Source organism: Podarcis melisellensis (assembly GCF_964234715.1).
Source record: "Podarcis melisellensis genome assembly, chromosome: 4".
Classification (NCBI taxonomy): Eukaryota; Metazoa; Chordata; class Lepidosauria; order Squamata; family Lacertidae; genus Podarcis; species Podarcis melisellensis.
The window spans coordinates 97,808,816-97,836,440 of record NC_138531.1 but is presented as its reverse complement, the minus strand read 5'-3'; the positions used below and the strand labels follow the sequence as shown (position 1 = coordinate 97,836,440).

The 27,625-nt window shown below is 47.6% G+C and overlaps 1 protein-coding gene across 5 annotated transcripts in view; it reads left to right on the top strand.

The window, feature by feature from the left end:
• The first annotated feature begins 19,515 nt into the window (after nucleotides 1-19,515).
• The window catches only part of FAM168A (family with sequence similarity 168 member A), a 170,518-nt gene continuing 162,408 nt past the window's right edge, over nucleotides 19,516-27,625 (top strand). The window contains exon 1 of one of the 5 annotated variants that reach the window (XM_081910140.1): nucleotides 19,516-19,749. The gene's annotated coding sequence lies outside the window, so the exon portion shown is untranslated. Of the gene's footprint in view, nucleotides 19,750-23,292; nucleotides 23,404-27,625 lie in introns of those variants that run through there. The other 4 variants (XM_081910137.1, XM_081910141.1, XM_081910139.1 and 1 more) reach the window with 4 other exon arrangements.

Genomic DNA, 27,625 nt, shown 5'->3' with positions numbered 1-27,625 from the left:
ACTCCCACTATTGAAACTTATATTGGCCAGAGTTCTTGGTGTGCTTTTTCTTGGTATATTTAATAACAAGAACTCCAACTCATTAACGACATGGGAGATCAGCAAGATCAGCTGCTGATGCCTGAAGTGCAAGCCGTGGTTGATTGTATTTGTATTTTTTTTACACTGATACATCACCATTCCCTTCCAAGGTGTTGTACGTGCTTCTCCCCTTCCCCGTTTTATCCTCACAACAACCTGGTGAGGTAGTTTGGGCCAAGAGACAGGGACTGGCACAAGGCCACCAAGCGAGCTTCATGCCTGGTCTCCGGCGGTCGAACTCTGGTCTCCCAAGTCACAGTCCAGCACTCGAACCGTTATGCCACACTGGCTGTCTGGTAAAGACTCAGCAGCGGGCAAGAGTCAGAAAGTTGGAAATCGTCGGAAGGCGGCTTCCATGCAGGAAGGTGGAGGATCAAGACTCAACTCTGGTTACCCTTCTCAGAAATTCACCAATACCTTCAGCTATTCCCTTACAAGGGACGCGGGTGGTGCTGTAGGTTAAACCACAGAGCCTAGGACTTGCCAATCGGAAGGTTGGCGGTTCAAATCCCCACGACGGAGTGAGCTCCCGTTGCTCGGTCCCAAATTCCTGCCCACCTAGCAGTTCAAAAGCACACCAGTGGAAGTAGATAAATAGGTATCGCTCTGGTGGGAAGGTAAACGGCGTTTCTGTGCGCTGCTCTGGTTCGCCAGAAGCAGCTTAGTCATGCTGGCCACATGACCCAGAAGCTGTACTCCGGCTCCCTCGGCCAATAAAGCGAGATGAGTGCCGCAACCCCAGAGTCGGCCTTGACTGGACCTGATGGTCAGGGGTCCCTTTATTCCCTTACAGGGGTTCCTTACAGCAACCCCAGATAGCTCAGTAGGTAGAGCACGAAACTCCTGATGTCAGGGTCGTGGGTTTGATCAACATGTTGGGCAAAAGATTCCTGCATTGCAGGGGGCTGGACTTAGATGAGCCTCGTGGTCCCTTCCAACTGTGAGTCTATCTGCGATCACATTTTACAATGAGCTTGCCGTTTACTTTGGCTGCTCAGCCTGGATGCTAATGTCCATCCTGCTCTCTGGTTGTTTCAAAGGCCTGTTTGTCTTGCTAGCAGAACAGCAGAAGAGGCTTCTCTCAGGGCTCAGTTAACAAACAGGCAGCCACTGTTGCTGCAGCTCAAATAGCAGAGCTCATTCCCAACATCTGTGGCCCTTTCACTCTAAAAATAAGGTTCAACTCAGGGGCAGGGGACTTCTGGCCCTCTGGAGGTTTAATGGACTCCAACTACCATCAGCCCCAGCAAACAAGGCCCACAAGTCAGGGATAGGTAAAGGTAAAGGGACCCCTGACCGTTAGGTCCAGCCATGGCCGACTGTGGGGTTGCGGCGCTCATCTCGCTTTATTGGCTGAGGGAGCCGGCGTACGGCTTCTGGGTCATGTGGCCAGTATGACTGAGCTGCTTCTGGGAAACCAGAGCAGTGCACAGAAACACTGTTTACCTTCCCGCCGGAGCGGTACCTATTTATCTACTTGCACTTTGATGTGCTTTCGCACTGCTAGGTTGGCAGGAGCAGGGACCAAGCAACAGGAGCTCACCCCGTCGCGGGGATTTGAACCGCCGACCTTCTGATCGGTCAGGGATAGGGTTGCCGTATTTCAAAAAGTAAAATTCCTGACACCCACAAGTTGTTGAGCTTCCCAGCGCTTTCCCCCTGACATGCAGCCAGGTTCCCCCTGACATTCTGCAGATTTGGCAAAATTCCCCCCAAAGCCTTTTTTACACCTGAAAATAAGGACGTGTCTGATTTGGACAGGCATCCTGGAGTCTAGCAGGCTTTTTTAAAAAAGCTAATTAAAAAACAAAACAACTTTGAGTAAACATGCATAACACAACCTAGTTAGAGACACACATTATATAATCCCTTCTACAGAGTCAGACGAGCTTGCAGCAAACGATTAAATCAGGCATGGGCAAACTCCGGCCCTCCAGATGTTTTGAGACTACAATTCCAATCATCCCTGATCGCTGGTCCTGTTAGCTAGGGATGATGGGAATTGTAGTTCCAAAACATCTGGAGGGCCGGAGTTTGCCTATGCCTGGATCAAATGATCTTAGAAGAGTTTTTACCAGTTTTGTTTGATTTTTATGCAGTAGTGCAGCCCCTCCAAAGTGAGGCGCAGGTGTTTGGAGGGCCTGATCATTTTTTAGTCCTTTTTAAAAAGGGGAAATAATAATAACAAAACACTTCCTGGATCTGATCTTTCTTTGTTTCACCTCTGACTAATCCTCTGCATTGTGAAAGATGTTCAGACAAGGCTATATCCCATCACTGAAGAAACACTCCTCTTTAGGGAGCGTTGCACATGACTTCCATCGCTGAGCCGTCTGAGAATCCACCACCAATAAAATGAAGCAGGTTCTTTATGTTTAACTGTTGGACTTCAACATCAACTTCGTTGAACTGGTCATGTTGTGCGGATGCCCAATGATCGTCTTCCAAAGCAACTACTCTATTCCAAACTTAAAAATGGAAAGCGTAATGCTGGTGGTCAACAAAAGAGGTTTAACAACTCTCTCAAGGCAAATCTAAAAAAATGTAATATAAACACCAGCAAGTGGGAAACACTGGCCTGCAAGCGCTCCAGTTGGAGAACAGCCTTTACCAAAGGTGTCATGGGCTTTGAAGACGCTTGAACTCAGGACGAAAGAGAGAAATGTGCTAAGAGGAAGGCACGCTTGGCAAATCCACACCATGATCAACTCCCGCCTGGAAACCAATGTCCCCACTGTGGAAGGACGTGTGGATCCAGAATTGGCCTCCACAGTCACTTATGGAATCATTGTTAAAGCTGTGTTTATGGAAGACAATCTTACTCGGATATGAGTGATTGCCAAGGAAGAAGAAGAAAAAGAAGATGGGTAATTATCTCACATTTGATGATGCAACGAATGTTTAATATTCATGCATTGATGTTCCAGTACATTTTTAGAGTACATGTGAAAAGGGTTGGAGTGGTTCTCAACTTGTGGGTCCCCAGATGTTGTTTGACTACAACTCCCATCATCCTTGAGCTCTAGCCTTGCTAGCTAGGGGTGATGGGAGTTGTAGTTCAACAACATCTGGGGACCCACAGGTCTTAGTAGACCACACGTTTCATATGAGTCAACAGTGTGATGCAGCAGGAGTTCTTTGTCCAGTTATGAGCACCATAATTTAAGAAGGATGTTGACAAGTGGGAACATGTGCAGAGGAGGGCGGCCAAGATGATCAAGGGTCTGGAAGCCAAGCCTTATGAGGAACTGTTGAAGGAGCTGGGTATGTTTAGCTTGGGAAAGAGGAGAGAGAGAGAGATGAGATATAATCACCATCTTCAAGTATCTCAAGGGCTGTCACATGGGGGATGGAGCAAGCTTGTTTTCTCCTGCTCTGGAGGGCAGGACTTGAACCCATGGCTTTAGGTTACATGAAAGGAGATTCTGACGAAACACCAGGAAGAACTTTCTGATGGTAAGAGCTGTTTCCAGTGGAGCAAATTCCCATGAGAGGTTGTGGATTCTCCTTCCTTGGAGGTTTCTAAGATGAGATTGGATGGCCACCCGTCCTGAATGCTTTAGTTGAGATTCCTGCATTGCAGGGGGTTGGACTAGATGACTCTGGAGGTCCCTTCCAGCTCAACAAATCTACACTACAATGACTCTATGTTCTTGACAATACTGTATGTCACTGCAGCTATTTTTAGTTCCCACCTTGCCAGCTCAGTTTATGCTCCGTCATACCTCACTGTCATGCTCAGGAGACAGCCTGAGAGTTATTCATCCTAATGCCTTAAGCATTAGAATTTCACGCCAGCAGTGAGATTTCTATACTTTTGGGTCCATCTTGCCCACCAGGACCGGACCAAAGATACCAGCCAGCTGATCAGGCCAGCAAGAGATTGAGAAACAATAGCCAGGAGGTTTAAGTCTGAATCTTATCCCAGGAACCTGGTGTCAGGGATGAGGAGTCAGATTCCTCTTCAGGTGATGTATACCACACACAGAGAATAAGAACATTCTTCTTTGGCGATCACTCATAGCCAAGTAAGATTGTCTTCCATGAATGAGATCTTAACAGTGAGTCCGTAAGTGACTGTGGAGGCCAATTCTGGATCCACACGTCCTTCCACAGTGGGTACATAGGATTCCGGGCGGGAGTTGATCACGGTGTGGATTTGTCAAGTGTGCCTTCCTCTTAGCACATTTCTCCCTTTTGTCCTGAGTTCGAGTGTCTTCAAAGCCCATGACACCTTTGGTAAAGGCTGTTCTCCAACTGGAGCGCTCACAGGCCAGTGATTCCCAGTTGTCAGTGTTTACGTACATTTTTTTTAGATTTGCCTTACGAGTCTTTGAACCTCTTTTGTTGACCACCAGCATTGTGCTTTCCATTTTTCAGTTCGGAATAGAGCAGTTGCTTTGGAAGACGATCATCAGGCATCCGCACAACATGACCAGTCCAACAAAGTTGATGTTGAAGAACCATTTCTTCGACACTGGTGATCTTTGCTTCTTCCAGTACACTGGAATTAGTTTGCCTGTCTTCCCAGGTGATGTGTAAATTTTTTTGGAGACACAGTTGATGGAATCTTTCGAGGAGTTGGAGATGGCGTTTCTAAGTGGTCCATGTTTCACAAGCATACAGTAAACACCCACCCACCGGTGCTTATGACTCCAGGCCTTAAAAATGAATCCCCTGGTTGAATTATTTATAGTCAATCAAAGCCTGGCTTGATAATAAAGTTGTTTAATAACCACTTGGCAACTCTTAAATACTTAAGCCCTCTATTCCAGGCAAGCAGTCTCGCTATCTAAAGCTTCCCCCACCCATTTTGTGCGCTGACGGGACTTGCCAAGCGAAATCGTCAGAAGGAATTAGGTTAACCCTGCGACATAACCAGTTGATTACAAAGCGGGATGTGTGTGTTATCTTCTGCTAAGGGAGGGCGGGCAAGCCTCTAAACATGCCAGCCTTTTGCACGGCTTGGAATTAAGCAAAGTGCTGAGCTCCCCTCCCCACCCTTAAAGTGAATTTATAACAATAATTAAAGTCGCTCCCTTAGGCAAGGAGTGCGGAAGTTTTAGCAGGGTTTTTTTATCCGCTCCAGGCTATCTGCTGACTATTAGCTCAAAACTCAGCAGGTATGTGGGCTCTGCGGTTGGGTCCAATTATTCTCAACAGTCCTTCCTCTGCCAGAGTTGCAGGTTTCGCTTAAGCGCTGCAATAAGTTGTTGCCTTAGCAAAGGGGCCACAAGCTTTACCGGCCATGGGGAGTGTCAGGGAACTGCCATCAGCTCAGAGACGAGAGGTGGAAGGGCAGTTGTGTTACAGGGAGCCTCTGAAGATCTTGGGAAGCTGTTTCTCCTCTGGTGAGGAGGAAAGCCCCACCTCCAGTAGGGAGAGGGTGCAGGGACCAGGGGGTGCTAGGGAGAGCCCCAACACTGAACCTGAGCAAACCGGAGAGGAGAGAAGTCCCCCTTTGCCAGCGCCCAGTGGCGTAGCGTGGGGGATGCAGGGGGGGCCGGCCGCACCGGGCGCAACATCCGGGGGGTTAGGGTTAGGGGGCGCAAATCCACGGGTTAGGGGCGCAAATTACTTGCCTTGCCCCGGGTGCTGACAGCCCACGCTACGCCACTGCCAGCGTCCACTCTGCGCAGGAGGTTTGGGCGCAGAGAGGGGAGGAGAAGGATGGGGGTCACACGACTGTTATGCTGGGGGAGATACAGGGACCGGCCACGCCCAGATTCTGCTAGCGACTGAGCAGGCATGGACTTGCGACACTCTGCACTGTAGTTTGTACAGTGGTACCTCAGGTTACATACGCTTCAGGTTACATACGCTTCAGGTTACATACGCTTCAGGTTACATACGCTTCAGGTTACATACGCTTCAGGTTACAGACTCCGCTGACCCAGAAATAGTGCTTCAGGTTAAGAACTTTGCTTCAGGATGAGAACAGAAATCGTGCTCCGGTGGTGCAGTGGCAGCAGGAGGCCCCATTAGCTAAAGTGGTCTTCAGGTTAAGAACAGTTTCAGGTTAAGAACAGTTTCAGGTTAAATACGGACCTCCGGAACGAATTAAGTACTTAACCCGAGGTACTACTGCATTAATAATATAGCCTGGTTGGAGTCTCGCCTGTTTGCTCTTGAGCAACTACACCACCACCTGACAGGCAGGTTCACTCCCACGGAGATTGTCGGCTGGACTGGCGCAGCACGATGCCAGAAATCACTTCTGCGCATGCCTAGATGCCGAAAATCACTCCTGCGCAGAAGCAATTTTCGGCGTCTGGACATGTGCAGACACAATTTCTGGTATCTGTGCATGTGCCATTTCCGGCACCACTATGCGAGTCCCTGCACTGTGACGCACTACTTTAGCACAGCGCATGGAGGACTTGCTGAGCGGGCGGCTTGGTTTGCAGGCAGCTCGTGGGCTGGTAAAACAGTCTTTGTGGGCCACATCTGGCCCATGGGCTGCATGTTGCTGACCCCTGCCTTCGCACAGCTTAGCCTTTCTCAGCCTGGTGCCCTCCAGATGTTTAGGATGCTAGTTTCCAGCTATGCTGATGGGAGTTGTAGTCCAAGATTCTTGCATTTCAGGGAGTTGGACTCATGATGCTGGAGAGAGAGAGAGGGAAGGGGTTAGACGCTGCCTCTGAGGGCCTTCTGGCGGTTCCCTCGCTGCGAGAAGCCAGGTTACAGGGAACCAGGCAGAGGGCCTTCTTGGTGGTGGCACCCGCCCTGTGGGTCAAAGAGAAATACAACTACCAGACTTTTAGAAGACATCTGAAGGCAGCCCTGTTCCGGGAAGCTTTTAATGTTTAATAGACTGTTGTATTTTAATATTCTGTTGGAAGCCGTCCAGAGTGGCTGGGAAAACCCAGCCAGATGGGCGGGATATAAATAATAAATTATTATTATTATTATAGAGAGGAGCAGCAGGGAGAGAGCGACTCAGGAGCCCCAGTGGGTGGGGTGTGTTTGTGTCTGTGTGGGGGGCAAAGAGAGGAAGGTGGTGGAGTCTTCCTTGGAACCAGAGAGACCCCCAGGAATAGGAGAGATGTAAGATGGAGCCAGGGAGAGGTGTAGCAGTTGGAGGGCTGGACTAGGAGGACCTGGGAGAGCAGGGTTCGAATCCCCACTCAGCCATGAAGCTCCCTGGTGGACCTTGGGCCAGCATAGCTGTTATGTACTGAGTTGAATAGGATCCAAACTGCAGCAGTCTGATTGGTCCTAGAACAATGCAGCAGCATGATTGGTTGGCAGGAACCACCCAATCATGCTCCAGATAGAAGTGAATCCACAACCTGATTGGCTTACAGTAGAATTCCAGAATTAGCCAATCATGTGCAGCCCATTGTGTAAATAATGTATATAAAGCAGATACTTTGAGGGGACTTTCATTCATTCCTCCTCACCACTATGAGCTGAATAAAGAGCATGAAATCACTTTGCGACTCTGAGTATATTTCAATAGCCTACTTTGCAGGGCTGCTGGAAAGATAGAAAATTGGTGGCAGGGACAACCACGAAGGCCACTTTGAGCCCCTGGGAGGAAAGTGGGCTAGGAATGTCCTAATAAAAGCGGATGATGAGAGGGGAGAGAAATGGGGAAGGCAGGGAAAGAGTGTGGAGGAGCTAAGCTCTCTGGAGAAGACGGGCCGGGTCAATTTCCAGAGAGCCAAGACTGTGCAGGGGACCCCAGGACTCACCCCCCCCAGGAGACCAAGAGAAAGGGAAAGAATCCTACTTATAGCCTGCCCATTTCGTCCAGGGAAAAATCCCACCCTCCTCTCTAAACTAGCTAACTGTCTAAAATGCCCATCCACGCCTAACTCTGAATCCAATCCCAGTCCTAAACATAAGCCTAACCCCAACCCTACACCTAACCCTACCTCTCTATGTACAAAATAAATATATACCAAATATATACGAAATGTGCACAAATGTACACAAAATAAAACAAAAAGCATTAAAATAAAGAAGAAAAAATTAAGTTTTAAAACAAAAAACTAAAATAATAAATCAAAATGAACCAAATGAATCAAATAAATGAAATAAATGAAATCAAAATCAAAATAAGAAACTGAGAAAATAATCAACTCAACAGCTCTCCTAATCTGCCAACCGCCACCAACTCCTCTCTCCTCCACTCGCCTCCCTCCTAACCCACAATGGCCGCCTGCAAGTCGGTGGCTTTTAAGGGAGAAGCAAGAGAGGTCACAAAGGAGGGCGCCTACCTGGCCGCTCCCGAGAGGTGATGCTCCTCCTTCAGAACTCGGAGGCCCCTGCTGTTCCGCCTGCAGCTGGGCTGCATCTTCCTCTCACATCCTTCTTCCTGCAGCTCCATCTTCCAAAGGGAGACCAGCCCCACATCCTCCCAGGCAGGCTAGGGGTCTCCATAGAGCAGGATTGGACCATGTGCTTTGCATGCAGGTCTTCCGTCCTGGGCGGCATCTCCAGGGGGGGGGGGCCTGGGAATGCCCCCCTGTCTGAAACCTTGGAGAGCTGCTGCCAGTCAGTGCAGGTGCTGTTGGGGTAGATGGGTCACAGGACTGCGTCCAAGGCAGCTTCCTAGGAATACAGCGGATGCTCGGGTTGCGAACGTGATCCGTGCGGGAAGCACGTTCGCAACCTGCAGCGCCGAGTTTGCGCATGCGCGGGTAGCAATTTGGCACTTCTGCGCATGCGCCAAAACCCAAAAGTAACCTGTTCCAGTACTTCCGGGTTCGGCGCAGTGCGCAACCTGAAATCGCACAACCCGAAGCGTCTGTGAAGCAGTGAAAATATGTTGGTGCCCCCATAGATCTATATCTTTAAAGAAAATTAGGGCTGGAGAATTTCTATTTCTAGAATCTTAGAGTTGTAAGGGGTTCAACGGTCATCTAGTCCAACCCCCAGCAATGCTGGAATCTCAGCTAAAGCATCCAGAACAGATGGCCGTCCGATCTCTGCTTAAAAACTTCCAAGGAAGGACAGTCCAGCATCTCCTGAGGGAAGCCATTCCACAGTCAAACAGGCTCCAGGAGGAAGTGAATCAGCAACCTGATTGGCCTGCAGGAGCAGTCCAATCAGGTTTCAGGAGGAGAGTTGAATCAGCCAATCACACGGGACCCATTGTGTAAATAATGTATATATAGCCAGAGGTTTTTGGGGAAAGCACTCACTCACTGTTTACCATGAGTTGAAATAAAGAGCATGAAATCAACACTCAACTCCGGGTATATTTCACCCTCCATCCCCACTTTTGTTGGCGAAGAAGAAGAAGAAGAAGAAGAAGAAGAAGAAGAAGAAGAAGAAGAAGAAGAAGAATTAGAAGAAGAGGAGGAGTTTGGATTTGATATCCCGCCTTCCACTCCCTTTAAGGAGTCTCAAAGCGGCTAACATTCTCCTTTCCCTTCCTCCCCCACAACAAACCCTCTGTGAGGAGAGTGGGGTGAGAGACCTCACAGAAGTGTGACTGGCTCAAGGTCACCCAGCAGCTGCATGTGGAGGAGTGGGGAATCGAACTTGGTTCACCAGATTACGAGACTACCGCTCTTAACCACTACAACACAGTGGCAAAGGTGAGGAGGGCCGTAGGAATGCAGGACTCTCAAGCAGGTCCATGAAGCTGTTTGAGATACCCTGATCCCAGGTCATTTGGGGCTTTCCGGGGGGAAATATGATACCCTGAGCCATTTCCTGTTGCAAGCCAATGAAATTGATTTAATATGGTCCGTCCTGTCGGCCGCAGAGCACGCATCTCACTGTGGCCTTGACTCTGCTGAGGTCAATGCTTGCAGAGTAGGACCAGCCAGAAACCAGACTTTAATCAGGGATCTAAAACAAAATATCAGTTTCGTCCAAGAGAATGTGGAATTTATGGACCAATGGGCACTTGCCTCAAAAGGGCACATTTGAAACAGGGCAATAATGGTTTAAATCAGAGGATTCAGTAGCTGGTATCTCTCTTAAAGGTAAAGGGACCCCTGACCATTAGGTCCAGTCGTGGCCGACTTGGGGGTTGCGGCCCTCATCTCGCTTTATTGGCCGAGGGAGCCGGCGTACAGCTTCCGGGTCATGTGGCCAGCATGACTAAGCCGCTTCTGGCGAACCAGAGCAGCGCATGGAAACGCCGTTTACCTTCCCGCCGGAGTGGTACCTATTTATCTACTTGCACTTTGACGTGCTTTCGAACTGCTATGTTGGCAGGAGCTGGGACCAAGCAATGGGAGCTCACCCTGTTGCGGGGATTCGAACCGCCAACCTTCTGATCGGCAAGTCCTAGGCTCTGTGGTTTAACCCACAGCGCCACCTGCGTCCCTGGTATCTCTCTTACCATATCCCTAATGAAATGATCAAGCGTTCCATATTTTATGAAGCCCTCTTTGTGCATAAATCACATTTTTTTCTCTCCAAAGGCTGGTGTTTTCACATCAGCAAAGCTGCTAATAGCCTGAAACAAGCGCACTGTCATTTCTGGTGTATCTAAATGGTCGTTTGAGGTTAGCATCTAAATAAATTTGCATGCCCACTTAGGGATGTTTGTGCAGGCAATCATTTTTTCCAAGGCCGCTATTAGCATTTATTTATTTATTGGGCTTATTAGAGCACACAGAGAACACAGTCGGAACAGCTCGAAAAATATATTCCGGAGACAATTAACACAGGAAGGGAAGCCAGAAGAGGAAAACACTTCAGATGACTTTGCAGCCTCTCACTTAATAATAAAAAAATACTTGATTGGGAGCATATGCATATGCAGTATTCAGAAGCGTACCACTTTCAACAAAGCTTTTGCGTGCTTCAAAGGGTTAACCTGAGATCAGTGGATCTACATCATGGGTAGGCAAACTAAGGCCCAGGGGCTGGATCCAGCCCAATCACCTTCTAAATCCGGCCCGCAGACGGTCCAGGAATCAGCGTGATTTTACATGAGTAGAATGTGTGCTTTTATTTAAAATGCATCTCTGGGGTATTTGTGGGGCATTTCTTCTTCTTCTTCTTCTTCAACAACAACAACAACAATAATAATAATAATTTATTATCTGTACCCCGCCCATCTGGCTGGGTTTCCCCAGCCACTCTGGGCGGCTTCCAACAAAGATGAAAGATACACTAAAATGTCACATATTAAAAACTTCCCTGAACAGGGCTGCCTTCAGATGTCTTCTGAATGTCAGGTAGATGTTTATCACTTTGACATCTGATGGGAGGGCGTTCCACAGGTCCGGCGCCACTACCAAGAAGGCCCTCTGCCTGGTTCCCTGTAACCTCATTTCCCGCAATGAGGGAACCGCCAGAAGGCTCTCGGAGCTGGACCTCGAAAACGTACTGGGAGCCAATGTAGGTCTTTCAAGACCGGTGTTATGTGGTCTCGGCAGCCGCTCCCAGTCACCAGTCTAGCTGCCGCATTCTGGATTAGTTGTAGTTTCCGGGTCACCTTCAAAGGTAGCCCCACGCAGAGCGTGTTGCAGTAGTCCAAGTGGGAGATAACCAGAATGTGAAGAAATGAAACTCATGCTGCTTTGCTGAGGGGAGATGGGCAACCTGGAGCTCCTATGCCTTTTAAAAATGTGGCTCTTATCTGAGTGGGGAGTGTTATTGGGTTATTGTTTTTATTCTGATTATATATGCTGTGATCTTTTCTGTGAAACGCCCTGAGACCTCCAGGTATAGGGCGGAATAATAATAATATGTAACAACAACAACAACAACAACAACAACAACAATTTATTTATACCTTGCCTATCTGGCTGGGTTTCCCCAGCCACTTTCGGCGGCTTCCAACAGAATATTAAAATACAACAATTCATCAAATATTAAAAGCTTCCCTAAACAGGGCTGCCTTCAGATGTCTTCCAAAAGTCTGATAGTTGTTTATTTCTTTGACATCTGGTGGGAGGACGTTCCACAGGGCAGGTGCCACCACCGAGAAGGCCCTCTGCCTGATTCCCTGTAAACTCACTTCTCGCAATGAGGGAACCGCCAGAAGGCCCTCGGAGCTGGACCTCAGTGTCCGGGCTGAACGATGGGGGTGGAGACGCTCCTTCAGGTCTACTGGGACAAGGCCATTTAGGGCTTTAAAGGTCAGCACCATGACTTTGAATTGTGCTCGGAAATGTACTGGGAGCCAATGCAGATCTTTCAGGACCGGTGTTATGTGGTCTTGGCGGCCTGTCCCAGACACCAGTCTAGCTGCCGCATTCTGGATTAGTTGTAGTTTCTGGGTCACCTTCAAAGGTAGCCCCACGTACAGTGCATTGCAGTAGTCCAAGCAGGAATATACAGTGGTACCTCTGGTTGCAAACGGCATCCTTTCAGGAGGCCCGTTTGCAACATAAAAAGAGCACAACCCGCAGCGGCGCATCTGCGCACGCACGGGTTGTGATTCGCCGCTTCTGCGCATGACGTCATTTTGTGCTTCTGCGCATGCATGAGCAGCGAAACCCGGAAGTAACCCTTTCCTGTACTTCTGGGTCGCTGCAGGACATAACCTGAAAGAAGGTAACATGAAGCGGACGTAACATGAGGTATGACTGTAAACTCAATAAATAATCAAGTAAAATAAAATAGGAATTATAATTGTCATTTGAATTTGTTGGTTTGGCTATATATATATGGATTTGTTGGTTTGGGCACCACAGTTCAAGAAGGACACTGACAAACTGGAACGTGTCCAGAGGAGGGCAACCAAAATGGTCAAAGGCCTGGAAACGATGCCTTATGAGGAACGGCTAAGGGAGCTGGGCATGTTTAGCCTGGAGAAGAGGAGGTTAAGGGGTGATATGATAGCCATGTTCAAATATATAAAAGGATGTCACATAGAGGAGGGAGAAAGGTTGTTTTCTGCTGCTCCAGAGAAGCGGAAATGGAGCAATAGTTCCAAACTACAAGAAAGAAGATTCCACCTAAACATTAGGAAGAACTTCCTGACAGTAAGAGCTGTTTGACAGTGGAATTTGCTGCCAAGGAGTGTGGTGGAGTCTCCTTCTTTGGAGGGCTTTAAGCAGAGGCTTGACAACCATATGTCAGGAGTACTCTGATGGTGTTTCCTGCTTGGCAGGGGGTTGGACTCGATGGCCCTTGTGGTCTCTTCCAACTCTATGATTCTATGATATATAACTGCCCTGGCAGCATTGTGAGCACGAATCATCACAAATTCATTGTAAAAAGGACTCCTGCAGCACACACACAGAGAGACACAATCTGAAGAATAGCTGTGGTGAGCTAATCCACAGCAACGCACCGTGGAAAACATCACCAAGGGCGGAAAGCTTGTTGCTCTAACCGTTCTGTCGATGCGCAACTCCCTCCTTCCCTCCTTCCCATCGGCAAACCTCCTTGTTCTTCCCTGTTTGAGGAGTGGATGCAAGCAGCAGATGTTTGTGCCCAAAATGAACCGGGCTTGCTCTTGTTTTGTTCAGCGAGTAATGGCTCCCGCAGGGTTTCATTTAAATATTGCATGCCTGTTGCTTTATAAAAAATTCACACAAAGCGGGGGGGGGGGGGACATTCTTGGAGGCTACGAGCCACAGCGTGGCGCACTTAAATGACTGCTGATCGTCCTTGGTGCCTTTGCCAGGGAAAACACCCCTGGAGGCATGGCTCTTCGCTGGTAGCGGGTTTCTTAACAGTAAATATTTGTATTAGGAGAATGCCGGATAGACAGGGCAACGAAATCTGAGAATCACAGAATTGCATCGTTGGATGGAACCTCAAAGGTTCTCTAGTCTAACCCCCTGCAGTGCAGGAATCGCAGCTAAAAAATCCAGGGCAGAAGGACTCTGCTTAAAAACAGCACATGAAGGAAGGTTCATCACTATCAGAATCATCCACATGTTGGAGAATTTCCCCATGAGCCCTGGGGAAGTGTTATGTACTGAGTTGAAGAGGATCCATAATGCAGCAGTCTGATTGGTCCTAGAACAAGAAGATTCAGAATGCAGCAGTCTGATTGGTCCTAGAACAATAGGATCCAAAACACAGCAGTCTGATTGGCCCTAGAACAAGAGGATCCAGAATGCAGCAGTCTGATTGGTCCGCAGGAGCCACCCAATCCAACTCCAGGTGGAAGTGAATCCGCAACCTGATTGGCCTACAGGAGGATCCCAGAATTAGCCAATAATGTATATAAAGCAGACACTTTGGGGGGAACTTGCATTCCCCACTACTATGAGCTGAATAAAGAGCATGAAATCCACACTCGACTCTTGGTATATTTCGGGAGGTTTATGGGGGCCCTGGGGAAGAACCCCACCATGTTCTATGGTGGCTGCTCCCTGCCCCCCGTCACTTTCAACATTTTCAAAAATGTCAATCAACATTTGATGATCTCCTTCTACTGGTCCACAATACAAAGTGTCCCTTCATACTACATCACGGTGTGGAACGCTGGTTTGACATCATCTGATAGGAAGCGCCTACAGAGGGTGGTGAATACGGCACAAGATATTATGGGCTGTCCCGTGAATCCACTGGATGACATCGTGGAAGAACGTTGCCTCAGGAGAGTGAGGAAAATTCTCAGGGATGATTCACACCCTGGCCGGCACTTTCTTGATCTCCTGCCCTCAGGCAGAAGATATAGAAGCAGGATTAGTCGCACCAACAGGGTAAATAACAGCTTCTATCCTGGGCTGTTAGGCTGCTGAATGAAAAGATAACAAAAGGGCAACTGACTTTCGGGTTTGGTGGGTGTGCGTCAGTAAAGGAGGGGGATTAAGACTAAGAGAGCTGAGTGGGGGGTGCTTGTGTAATCTCACTGTATACAAGTTGTACAAGTGACAATAAAGTATTTCAATTTCAATTTTCCTCTCTCCTGCTACTTTCCTGCTCTATCATTTTCTCCCAAGCCTGCCATCACCTTGGTTAATTCATTCTCTTGCCTCAGCTTCCCAAGCAGTGCTGGAATCCAGAAAAGGGAAACTCTTTTTCTTTCCCCCACAAACATTTTGAGGGGCTGGGTGCACCCCAAAGCCTCTGGGCCGATGAAGCCAGCAGTTGTGCCTGGAGCTATAGAGGTGGGCAGCAATCTGTTGTTGTTATTGGGCAGGGGTCAGCAAACGTTTTCAGCAGGGGGCCGGTCCACTGTCCCTCAAACCTTGTGGGGGGCCAGACTATACTTTGAAAAAAAATATGAACGAATTCCTATGCCCCACAAATAACCCAGAGATGCATTTGAAATAAAAGCACACATTCTACTCATTTAAAAACACCATTAAAAATCCTGTCAAGGACATAAACAACTATCTGACTTTTAGAAAACATCTGTTTAGGGAAGATTTTAATGTTTGTTGCTTTATTGTGTTTTTAATATTCTGCTGGGAGATGCCCAGAGTGTCTGGGGAGGCCTGGCCAGATGGGCGGGGTACAAGTAATTATTATTATTATTATTATTATTATTATTATTATTATTATTATTATTGTCATACCTCATGTTACGTTTGCTTTAAGTTACGTTTTTTCAGGTTGCGTCCCGTGGAGACCCAGAAGTACCAGAAAGGGTTACTTCCAGGTTTTGCTGCTCACACATGCGCAGAAGCAATAAATCATGCTTCCCACATGCGCACGAGCACCAGATTGCGCCACACACCTGTGCAGATACGGCGTTTCAGTTTGCGGGCTTTTCATGTTGCGAATGGGCCTCCAGAATGGATCCCGTTCACAACCAGACGTGTTGTTGTTTAGTCTTTTAGTTGTGTCCGACTCTTCGTCACCCCATGGACCAGAGCACGCCAGGCACTCCTGTCTTCCACTGCCTCCTGCAGTTTGGTCAAACTCATGCTGGTAGCTTCAAGAACACTGTCCAACCATCTCGTCCTCTATCGTCTCCTTCTCCTTGTGCCCTCCATCTTTCCCAACATCAGGGTCTTTTCCAGGGAGTCTTCTCTTCTCATGAGGTGGCCAAAGTCTTGGAGCCTCAGCTTCACGATCTGTCCTTCCAGTGAGCACTCAGGGCTGATTTCCTTCAGAATGGATCGCTTTGATCTTCTTGCAGTCCATGGGACTCTCAAGAGGTACCACAAAGGTACCACTATATTATTATCTACAGCAAGCACAGAAACTGCCTCCTTGACCATTGGACCCACTCTAGGTCTCATCTGCTCCATCCACTGGAGCTCGACTTCGCATGCAGGGGGAATCCCTAACTCACAGAAGATTTGAGACGTATTGGCTACCCTCACCTGGTTTAGCTGTCCAGTCCAGTGGCGTAGCATGGGGGGTGCAGGGGGTGCCGGCCGCACCGGGTGCAACATCTGGGGGTTAGGGTTAGGGGGCGCAAATCCACGGGTTAGGGGGCGCAAATCCAGGGGTTAGGGGGTGCACATTACTGTATTTTTCGCTCTATAAGACGCACCAGACCACAAGACGCACCTAGTTTTTGGAGGAGGAAAACAAGAATAAAAATATTCTGAATCTCAGAAGCCAGAACAGCAAGAGGGATCGCTGCACAATGAAAGCAGCAAACCCTCTTGCTGTTCTGGCTTCTGGGATAGCTGCTCAGTCTGTGTTCGCTCCATAAGACGCACACACATTTCCCCTTACTTTTTAGGAGGGAAAAAGTGGGTCTTATAGAGCAAAAAATACGGTACTTGCCTTGCCAGTCAAAGCCTTTCCCAAGGTGTGGCCACATGTTGGCATCTTCCAGCAGCCACAGGTGAGAGATGAGTGGGCAAACCCCAGAAGGAGGAATGTTTTCAACAAATTAGCTATCATTTGTCCTTAAAGAGCCGGTGGACTGGAATTGGCAGCCAGCCTTGTGCGCTGTGACCACCTTCAGCAGGCTGTAGTCCACAAATACCTTGTATGCTAGAAAGGTTTAAGGTTCCACAATACCTTGGTCAGGGCCGGATTTAGTTTTGATGAGGCCCTAAGCTACTGAAGGTAATGGGGCCCTTTCTATGTCCAGCTGTCCTTTGTCTACAACAAATGGTCGCTGTTTTGTGTGTGGAGTATATGCTAGATGGTAATTTATGGACCTAATAGGTATCTAAAGACATCTGTATATGATGCCATGCAAGCAGTCCATGAAGCATGTAAAAAGGTAAAGGTAAAGGGACCCCTGACCATTAGGTCCAGTCATGACCGACTCTGGTGTTGCGGTGCTCATCTCGCTTTATTGGCCGAGGGAGCCGGCGTACAGCTTCCGGGTCATGTGGTCAGCACGACTAAGCCACTTCTGGCGAACCAGAGCAGCGCACGGAAATGCTGTTTACCTTCCCGCCGGAGCGGTACCTATTCATCTACTTGCACTTTGACGTGCTTTTGAACTGCTAGGTTGGCAGGAGCAGGGACCGAGCAACAGGAGCTCACCCCATTGCGGGGATTCGAACCAGCGACATTCTGATTGGCAAGCCCTAGGCTCTGTGGTTTAGACCACAGCGCCACCCGCGTCCCATGCAGAATGTATGCACCCTATATATAGAAATGAGCAAACCAGTGATATTTTAGGGAGCAGGCTAGCAATCGGGGCACATGACTTACATCATAGGAACCTACACAACACAAAACACTGTTGCTGCATGTAGGTTTTATTGTACATATTAGTATTATATCTTATATTTTGGAAATGTACATCCAGTTTTTCCCTTTTAATTTTTTTGCCCCCCCCCCCCGAGAGTGGGGCCCTAAGCTATAGTTTGTTTAGTTTATACGTAAATCCGGCACTGACCTTGGTGTTTTTGCTGAAAGACTCGAACACGTTCACCAGTCAGGAAACTGATTTTTTTTTTTCATTAGCCATTCACTGCTTGCAATTTTCTTCCAGCCCTGCCAGAATGCATGTATCAGCTGAGAGCAACCCTGAACGCATCTTGCAAAATAAATATATTCTTCCCCATAGAAAAAAAACTCTTGCAGCAGTTAACCCGTTAGGGTTAACCAGACTCTCTCTCCCCCCATCTCCTCCGCGATCTGACATCCTTTGCTCCTTGCTGCCTCCTATATTCTTTGTCCCTGAGCCACCCAAGCAGATGAGAGACTACATTACCCAGCATATCAGGAAACCTTAAAGTAGGAAAATGGGTGGATTATTCCAACTACATCTCCCATCGGGCTCTGCTCGTGAGAAAGCGCCTGAGACCACACTGGGTCTCTCGCTTGCAGCCTCTGCTGCCGGTCCATTTTATTGCATTTCAGTGCTCATTTTGAGATGCTTGCAGCGATGCTCGCAAGTTGCAAGGAGGGCAGCTCGGCACCGCTCCGCTGCCAGAAAAGAATAATGTCTTATTTATTCCTCCAGAACCGCGCAGGGGCATCGTTTTGCAATGTTTGCAGCAGGTCCCAAACGATGGAGCCTCCGTGCAAGTTCATTTCTCTCCCCGCAAGGCGTTTTCAGCTTCTGGAACATTAAAAGGTGAATAGTTTTCCGCCTAACCTTTCCCCAGGTCTCGCCTTCACAACAATTATGATTTTTCTCAGACCTTGTTTACCGTACCCACTTCGCAAGGCTCGAATAACCCGTCCTTAGCTTCCACGCGATCAGGCAGCCGCTTTATTATTAATATTATTATTATTTGCATTGCATCCTCCGATTATTAATATTATAGAATGGTTCTCATTGCATGCATGCTTTGAGCCGAACTGTGGAGCCTTCGGTCTGAAAAGCGGCAGGGAGAGAACAAACCAACCGCTCAGATGACACGTTTCGCTTATATAATAATAATAATAAATAATAATAATAATAATAATAATAATAATAATAATAATAATAATAATAATCGGTCTGCACAGAAAACAATAAAAGTAACGTCCTATATCAATTCATATAAATACGAACAATATTTTCCAGTGGCACTTCCTAAAAGCCAAGTAAGACTTAATTAATGGGCGCCATAGAGATGTAAAAGATGTATGATAAAAATATGGATAAATGTGCAATGGTGCGACGTAGAGACTCGGCAAGTACATCTCTCTCTGTGTGCGTCTCTCCGGTCTTTTTAGCGCCGAGTGAATACCCTTTTTTATGATTCAAGTAGCCTTTTAACTGTGTTTTAAATCTGGATTTCAAGCAATTTCACGCAGCCTCCGCGCAAAGAAGTTTGTGGCTGCCTTTCCTTGCTCATTTTCTGAACAACAACCACAACAACGTTGTGCTTTTCACCTTTTAAGCCGCCCAGGAAAACCTATAATGACGGCGATCGCCATCACCGGCGATGGGGCTCCGTTTTATTAGCTCGCCCAGCAGCTATTAATAATCTGTGATTCGCCTACTACAACTCCCAGCATGCCCCGCGGGCCCCCTCCCCTCCCCTTCCCGCCGAAGCCCAAGAGGAGGAGGAGGCGGAGACGCCTCGGCGACTACAACCCCCGAGATGCCCCGCGGCGAGGCGGGCGCCTCGCGGGGCTGATCCCTGTGCGCGCGGGGCATGCCGGGACCTGTAGTCTCCCGGCTCTCGTAACGGTTCTGCCGGCTGGCGCTGCCCCCGCCCCCTCCTCCCTCCCTCCCTCCCTCGCCCGCCTCAGCCAGGATCCTCGGCGCTGCGCTCCCTCACAGCCCCGCTCGCCCGCCGCTCGCCCACAAAGCTCCGCGTCCTTGGCTCCCTCGCAGAGGCCTCCCGCTCCCCCCTCCACACCGCCGCCGCCGCCGGAGGACGCTGCTGCTGCTACGCGAGGGGAGGCTGGAGCCCCGGAGCCCCGCCGACGAGCACAAGCCGGAGGCGACGAGGACGAGGAGGACCCCTGCGCCCAGACCCGCAGGTGGGAAAGGGGGAGCGAGGGGGAGGGGGACACCCCCCCGCCAGAGAAACCCCTCAGCAACAACAACAGCCTCCCCCTCACGCGCCGTCGAGCTCCCCTCCCCCCTTCGCTGGGGGGAGGGGAGCCCCTCATAGATCCCCGTAGACCCCCCTCAGCCTCCCTCATAGACCCACCTCAGAGACTCCCTAATCGATCCCCATAGACACCCTCGATATCCCCCATAGACCCCCCACTGTCTCCCTCATAGACCCCTTCGATGACCCCCCATAGAGCCATCCTCATAGACCCCCCGCATAACCCCCATAGACCCCCTCAATAACCCCCCATATACCCCCTCGGTAACCCCCTTGATATCCCCCCATAGACCCCCTCTGTAACCACCCCCTTGAGACACCCTCATAGCCACCTTGAGTTCCATCAGGGAAAAAGGTGGGAGATAGATAGATAGACAGATATAATGTAATAATATAGTAATTATGTATAATATATATATAATATAATACATCTATATCTATCTATTTATTTATCTGCCTATCTATCTATCTATCTATCTATCTATCTATCGCCCCCTTAGCCTCAGAGAGTGTGGGAGAGAGGGGAAACCCTAGCAGGGTCAAGTGTAAGGGGTCTTCTCGGTTTTCTCTCCCTTTTTCCATGCCCCCCTCTGCCAAGTTCTTGCAGTCGTGGGGGGCAGGGTGTGTGCCTGGGAAGTTAATGTGGGGTCGGGCTTGTTAGTGGTTTTATTATTTCTGGCCTGCAGTCTCAAGGTACTGGCGTGTTTAGGGGATGCCGAGGATGCTGGTGGTGCGTATGTGAAATGTGTGTGTGTTGGGGGGGTATGCAAAAGAGAGGGCTCAAGGCAGGTTTTTTTGGGGGGGGGGCGGTGGAGAATCACTGAGGAGGGGCTGCCCCAGAGTGCTTGCTTTGTTAAGGTTAAAGGATTTTTTTTTAGGTGGGGGGGGGAGCAGAGGCAATTTGTGCATGCGCATGCATGTTATGTATGTGTGTGTGTGTGTGTGTGTGTGAGAGAGAGAGAGAGAGAGAGAGAGAGAGAGAGATTGTGTACTCTTATTAATTTGTATGCACCCTTTAAAAATATTTTAGCCGGGAGATCTGGGAAAGAGATGCCATGCTGCGTGAGGACAGGGTTTGTGGGTCTGCATTGGGACCCCTGACCTCTAGTGGCATGAAGGGTGGGAGAAATTGTCAGGAGTGCGTCGGGGTTCATTTCTGTGTTGATGGCTCGGTGCATAGCTGTCAACTTTCAGATTTGAAAATAAGGGATCAGCAGCCTCACCTGTCCTGGGGACAGTCTATGGGATATCTAACAATCCAGGATAGCAGCGGGAAACGGCGCTGGAATAAGGGAATTTCCCGCAAAAAAGGGAAGGTTGACAGCTATGGCTCAGTGTGGTGTGGAACATGCAGATGAAGTTCGTGAATCCTTTTGTGTGTTCTGGGGTGGTGGTGGTGGCGCAATGGGAAAATCCACAATGGTTGACTGAGAACCAGAGAGGCCCCAGGTTCAAATCCCTGATTAGCCACGAAACTCGCTGCATGACCTTAGGCCAGCCTCTTGGCGCACACCTGCTTGAGGATCAGATGGCAGGGAGAACTGCACCTTGAGTTCCTTGGAGGAAGAGGAGAATCAGGATACGTATAAATTTAAAAAGGACGGAAATGTCAAAAGGCATTGGGGTACATATCATTGGGTAGGGGCAGAATAGTAAAAGGATACTGGTCTCAGTGGGGGTTGATGTAGATGTGATACAGGGTTCGGCAAGATGTTTGGAATCTGGCACTTCCACAGGCTGGTTGTCTTAGAGAGTGGCAGTATCCCATGGGCAAGATGGCTTTAACAGGTGGCAGTGGTGTGCCTGTGATGGGGACAGAGGAAGTCCCTGTTAGAGTTAAGGGTTGGGACGAGGCAGATGATGGCAACAGGCATTGAGGCAATGGAAGATGGTAAAGGGCATTGGAAGGCAGGAGTGCCTGGCGTGCTCTGGTCCATGGGGTCACGAAGAGTTGGACACGACTAAACAACAACAACAACAAAGGGCATTGGCTTGGCATTGACACAGGGCACTGATATCTTGTGTAGCAGGGGCAAAGGAGCGTAGCAGGAATGGGAACACGGTGTGCTGGTACAGGGGTATCCCAAAAGCCCTGGGTTTGGGAAGGGGAAATGTGTTTGTGGGTGAGACAAAAGGGATAATTAAACGGATTTGGGATAATTTCTGGATGCTTGCTGGGCGTTATGGAGGAAAAGCAAGATGGTGATGCGTTGCCCATAAAAGCTTTAAGGTAGATGGCTTTAGAACAGTGTGGATTAGTACAGGGCCATAGCATGAAATGGGGAATCTTTCTAGGTGCTTAGCAGGATGGACCAAGAAACACCGTGGTGGAAATTGTGAAAGAATCGGAAAGCGTGCTTTGGGGGTGGATGCACCAAAAGCCAGAGTGAGCATATGAAAGGAGTGCACGGGAACTAGGGATTGCATGCCGGCAAGAAGTTTTGAAAGAATTCCAGCATGGTGCCATGAGTGAACTTGATCATGGCACTAGTGTAGGCACGAGGGGTGTGGCATAAAAACATTGGCCACTGGGAGAGAACTGGATGGGCACATCATGCTTTCTGTCTTAATGAAGCAGTTGTTTAATATGATTGTTTAGGCAAAGGTAGTATGGTGAGGGTAAATCGGGGTATTGCTGATAGTGAGATAGGTAACAGGCAGGTGAGGGTAGCGAGATAACATCTTGATGGGAGGGGGTCTGGGATGGGGTATCTAAACTTGTTCATACTCAGCATGTATATCCTGCCATCAAAGGTTAATATTTGGGGAAGAGATTGGGAGGGATTGGCGTTTGAAACTCCCATTGTTCTAGGCGCGTTTTGCAACAGGGAATTTCATGCGATCAGTTTCTGAGCTCTGGGTGCAGTACTGAGCCTAAGATTTCAGATTGGGACTGCCACTTCTGGAAGAAAAGGACCACCTTTTTCTGCCTCTCCACATCCAGTCACTCTTGAAGACTGGAGAAGGGACCCTCAGGAGAATATTAGGGGGGTGGGCAGGGGAAGGTCTCGACCATGTGAAAAATGAACATAAGATTTTAGCTGCAGTTCATTCATTTTCAGCTTTGTATTCTTGTTATAAAAAAGCGTGCATAGACACTCCATTGCAGTGCCCATAACCTAGGATTAAGGTGCCATTCAGTTTCTAACACTGGGAAGAATGCCTTTTGGAGCAAGGGTGGCAGTGGCAGTAGGAAGAGGACCAAATTACAGGAGTGGCTGGGAAAATAGGGAGCATGTAAAGATGGCATACATCCCGCTGAATAGTGATCGGTGCAGTGTAATTTTGCCCATGCCCGCTCAAAAGTGCCCCTTGAGTTTGGTGGGACTTACTGTCAGCTAAGCGTGTATAGGATTGCAGCCTAAATATATGCTTCCTCAGCTGAGCTTCTGCAGCAATGTTTCATAAGCATAGCACCTCTCAAGCGTCATGAATGTTCAATGCAGAGTATTGGAATGTGCACACTTAGAGAATGACTCCTACGTGTACCATGCCAGACTGATCTGTGATGAGGTGCTGTGGGAGTTAACATGCATATTTTAGACAGAGGAACGCTGCATTTTGCAAGAGCGTGGGGAAGGTAAGAACTGGGATTCTAATTTGCCTCCCTTCCTCTTGGGAGCTGGAAGGAGAATTAAGAGCACACATATACTTGCTTAGCATCACTGCAGTTCCTGAACGGCAAATACTCTGAACCTTTACTACCTCCTTTGAGCTTTGCAAAGGGCAACTCTTGGAAGTTACTCTGGGGCTGTGCAGAAGGATTCTTTTAGAGAAACCGGGGAATGTGTGTGTTCTGCAACGTTCCTTTTTTGCATGTAAATCACTTTGGACATTGTATGGATGGTAGTGACCACATAAAATAAAAATCGGCATCAGTATATGTGCCTAAAATGTAGCTAGGGCTGCCCTTGTACGTACTGGGAAAAACAAATGGATGGCTGTTGTGTAACCCTATGTAGTGGGGAATGAATATGGTTTCTGCCTTGTCTTTAATGATGTGCTGGAACCCAAGCTTTGGATTTGATGTGATTGAAAATGTCATCATGTAACATCCGTGGGCTGAAAGCAGATATATTGCAAGACTGAGAAATGTTCAGCTGCATTAATTTTCTATCATGAATACAGGCTGGAATGGGGATAAAAGGTTTTTTTATATTTAAAGAGCTTGCTGCAAGAGTTCATTTATTGGGACAGCAATAATAAGGGCAATTAAGTTTATCATTATATTGCTGATTAATAGTGTTGAGGTGAAAGTAGTCCTGTGTTCATCCTTCTTTGTAAACAGTCATGAAATATGGCAAAAAAACAAACAAACCCTATTCATTGCTGAAAGGCTTTTTTGCTCTAGCAGTTCCTCCCTCCCCTGCCCTGTTTGGTGATAAGCATTCAGGTTATAGCTTGTATTTCCTGTTGATTGAATTTCATCCAGAAGGAATTCAGTTTGTGCTGAAAACTGTCAAATGTGGAAAAATGAGCAGGTTGAGGTTTTCCTCTCATCTGTCTCCCTGCCTTCCTTCAGACAAAGGCATGTTGTGTTAGCCAACGAGGGGGAAAGGCAATTGGTTCCATTTACGTTTTAATCAAAATATGATTTCAGATGCAGCAGAGTATTTGTTCTCACTGAGAAGTTGCGATGGTGAAAGGAAGGGCATTTCTTCAAGAAATGCAGATGATGAAAGCATCTTAAAGGAAACATTTTGCTGGGCTTGATTGAATCAACAGTGTTATTTGGTGATGAAATGTTAACTGTGAAGTGGCTGCTGATTATAGTCTGGTTAGAGCCAGAGGGGAGCATAATGAGGCAGAATACAGGCTGCAGACCAAAAAATCATTCTGCTATCAAATCACATCTTGGCCATTTAAATTTTTTTTTCAATTGCCTTCTTTTGCAATATCTGCCTGGTTTATTAAATTATACATATTAACTACTTACAGGTGTTGGAACATGTATTTCAGTTACTAATGAATTCATAGAGAAATAACATTTCATGTTTGTAAACAATTTTACTGAATGCAGGTAAGCTTAATAACTCCGTGTTAATCCCTCAATAAACAATATTAATTGTTGATTGGCAATCCAGTGCTAATCAACATAATTACTTTTAACTCCTGTTTGAATCAATGGAATTTGTTCCTGGTGGTAACATGACTTACGGTCATAATACTATTGGGAAGGGGGTACGGTTGGGTATTACATCTTGAACCCAGGTTATCTGGTTCAGTAGCCTTTGTGCAGTGCTAAGCGGTTACCCTTTAGCAGACTACTAAATAGTTGACTGGGGTTTTTTTTGGGCTTCATTTTGCACCTGGAAACAATTCACTCCTTCCTGGCTGGTATTAGCTGTTGATAGTATAAATTCTGCCAGCTAGCAGTTGCTGCTGGGACCTCCAGCCTCCTTTACTGCCCTGCTTTCTCTGCTGGCATCCACGAGGCTCCAGCTCTTTCTGGTCTTTGGTCTTTCAGTCAGCCTTTCATATTTTCTGAATGCAAAGAAACAATCCCAAGCTGTTCCCTACGTGATAGTGCATAAAAGGACCACATTTCAGGACCTTGACCCTCTGTACAGACCATGGGTAGGCAGCCTAAGGCCTGGGGGCCAGATCCGACCCAATCGCCTTCTAAATCTGGCCCACAGACGGTCCAGGAATCAGCGTGTTTTTACATGAGTAGAATGTGTACTTTTATTTAAAATGCATCTCTGGGTTATTTGTGGGGCATCGGAGTTCGTTCATTTTTTCTCTCTTCAACATATAATCCGGTTCCCAACAAGGTCTGAGGGACAGTGGACTGGCCCCCTGCTGAAAAAGTTTGCCGACCCCTGGTATAGACCTTGGACCTTATGATTCACCTGCTATTGCAGTATGCCTCTTGGCCCTGATCCTGCAAGGCTGTTCATACTCCGGTCTCTAGCAGATTAACTGTCAGGATAGCTAACTGATTTTAGTAGGTTGCGCCTGTAGCAGAGGGTATTCTGCTGTGTCCCATCATTGTGAACCAGGACTTCCCCCCTTCTTCCCCAATGCCTTCCCCAGATCTGCTCCAGAACAGATTTTGGGTGTATGCTGGGGGGGCGGGGGAAACACTCCTTTGTGAAAGCAGAAATCCTTGCACTGTCAAAACTTCAGGCTTAGTACTATATTGGATTCCACCCAGACTGCGTTCATAGGCTAGAGCTGCAATCATCAAAATCATAGAGGTAGTGTTACCATATTAATGTATATGTTTGTCACATTTACATACTGCTTTTTCACCAGTTTCCATTTAAAAGAATGGACACACTACAAAGTGACGAGAAAGGGAGGAAGAAATTAAAGCAAACCCATACCATGGACATTGAGGGGAGAATCCAGATGGCAGTTTGTTTTATTTTTACATTGATATTCCACTTTTTTCTCCAAGGAGCTCAAGGTGGTGAACATGCTTCTCCACCTCCCCATTATATCACCACAACAACCCTCTGAGGTAGGATAGCCAAGACAGTGACTGGCCCAATGTAACCCAGTGAGCTTCGTGGCTGAGTAGGGATTTGAAGCCTGGACCTTGTATTCTCCCCACCCCCAAATAATAATACTGGAGTAAGCAGATTTGAAGGGGGAAATTTTGTTCGATGAATAATTTGTTACTAATTTGCTAAGAAATAGCGCTTGGGAATAGCTTAAATGTTAAATCCGAGCAACAGCACAGTTATGATGTGAAATGTCTATTTGATTATTTTTCTCTAGTGAGGCTGAATAATGCACCTGTCAGTTTCTTTATTCAAATGCTGCTGTGTCACTTGTCGGATTGAGCTTTGACTAAAGTACATCTAAAAAGAGAAACTGCCTGTAATGAACTTTTTTGTGTGTGAAATATATAATGGTTGGTATGACCCCTCCCTCCCCCAAAACAGAGAACAGCATTGATGGCCCTCTATACTTTTCCGACAATTGAGAAATCCCAATGAGGAATAATTGCTGTTATCCGAGAACACAAAACATCTCTTAGGCAACAACCCAGGATGTTTTAGAAAATTGTCCCTGTTCTGACTCCCTGCAGTATTTCGGCTCAAGCACAGCAAAATTTCCTCCACTCTGATCAGTCTTGGAAATGCAGGTAAGCCCTGAAATGGCCACAATTGCAGAGGCACCCTGCTTAGGCAGGCTGAGTGTATCCTTCAGCCTAACAATTGTTTCTGACTCATTTTTAAAAATGCTACAATCATGGCTGGATTTTTGATCTTCTTTCATAAAATGCTGGGTGGCTGGAGATGATGAGCTTGTTAAAAGGGAAACACTGTTTATGTGCTTTCCCTCCCAAGCGCTCTGTCTGCCCTTCAGTCCAGTTTACAATCTTCATTTGTCTTCACTTAATGCCTTTCAGGCTTGATTATATCTGCTGGAGCTCTTGATTTGAGCTCTTTTCCAGCCCTTTTCTAGGCTTCCAAGGTTTTCCATTCGGAGATCTTGCTCAACCGAGATCCTGTTTGGTTTGATGGCTGGAAGTGGGCTGGCCCCAGGTTTTGTGGGTAAACCTGGCCCTAATTCAGGCTAATATCATGAGTACAAACATCATATTACATGTTTCTAGTCTTAACATAGGGTACTGGTTATTTGATGAATCCCTTCCCATTGAAGCTTGAAGTCATTTCATAGTAAAAACAGAGTGGGGCCGTAGAAATTACGTTTTAGAAATGTGTCTGTCATACATATAGACTACATACCTTCTGTTTGGTTATAGCCTGTGGAGTCTGTAGCAGGAGAACGTTTTTCATTAGGATGACTGTGACCTGTAAGCAACAAATCTTACAGGGCTGTGTGAG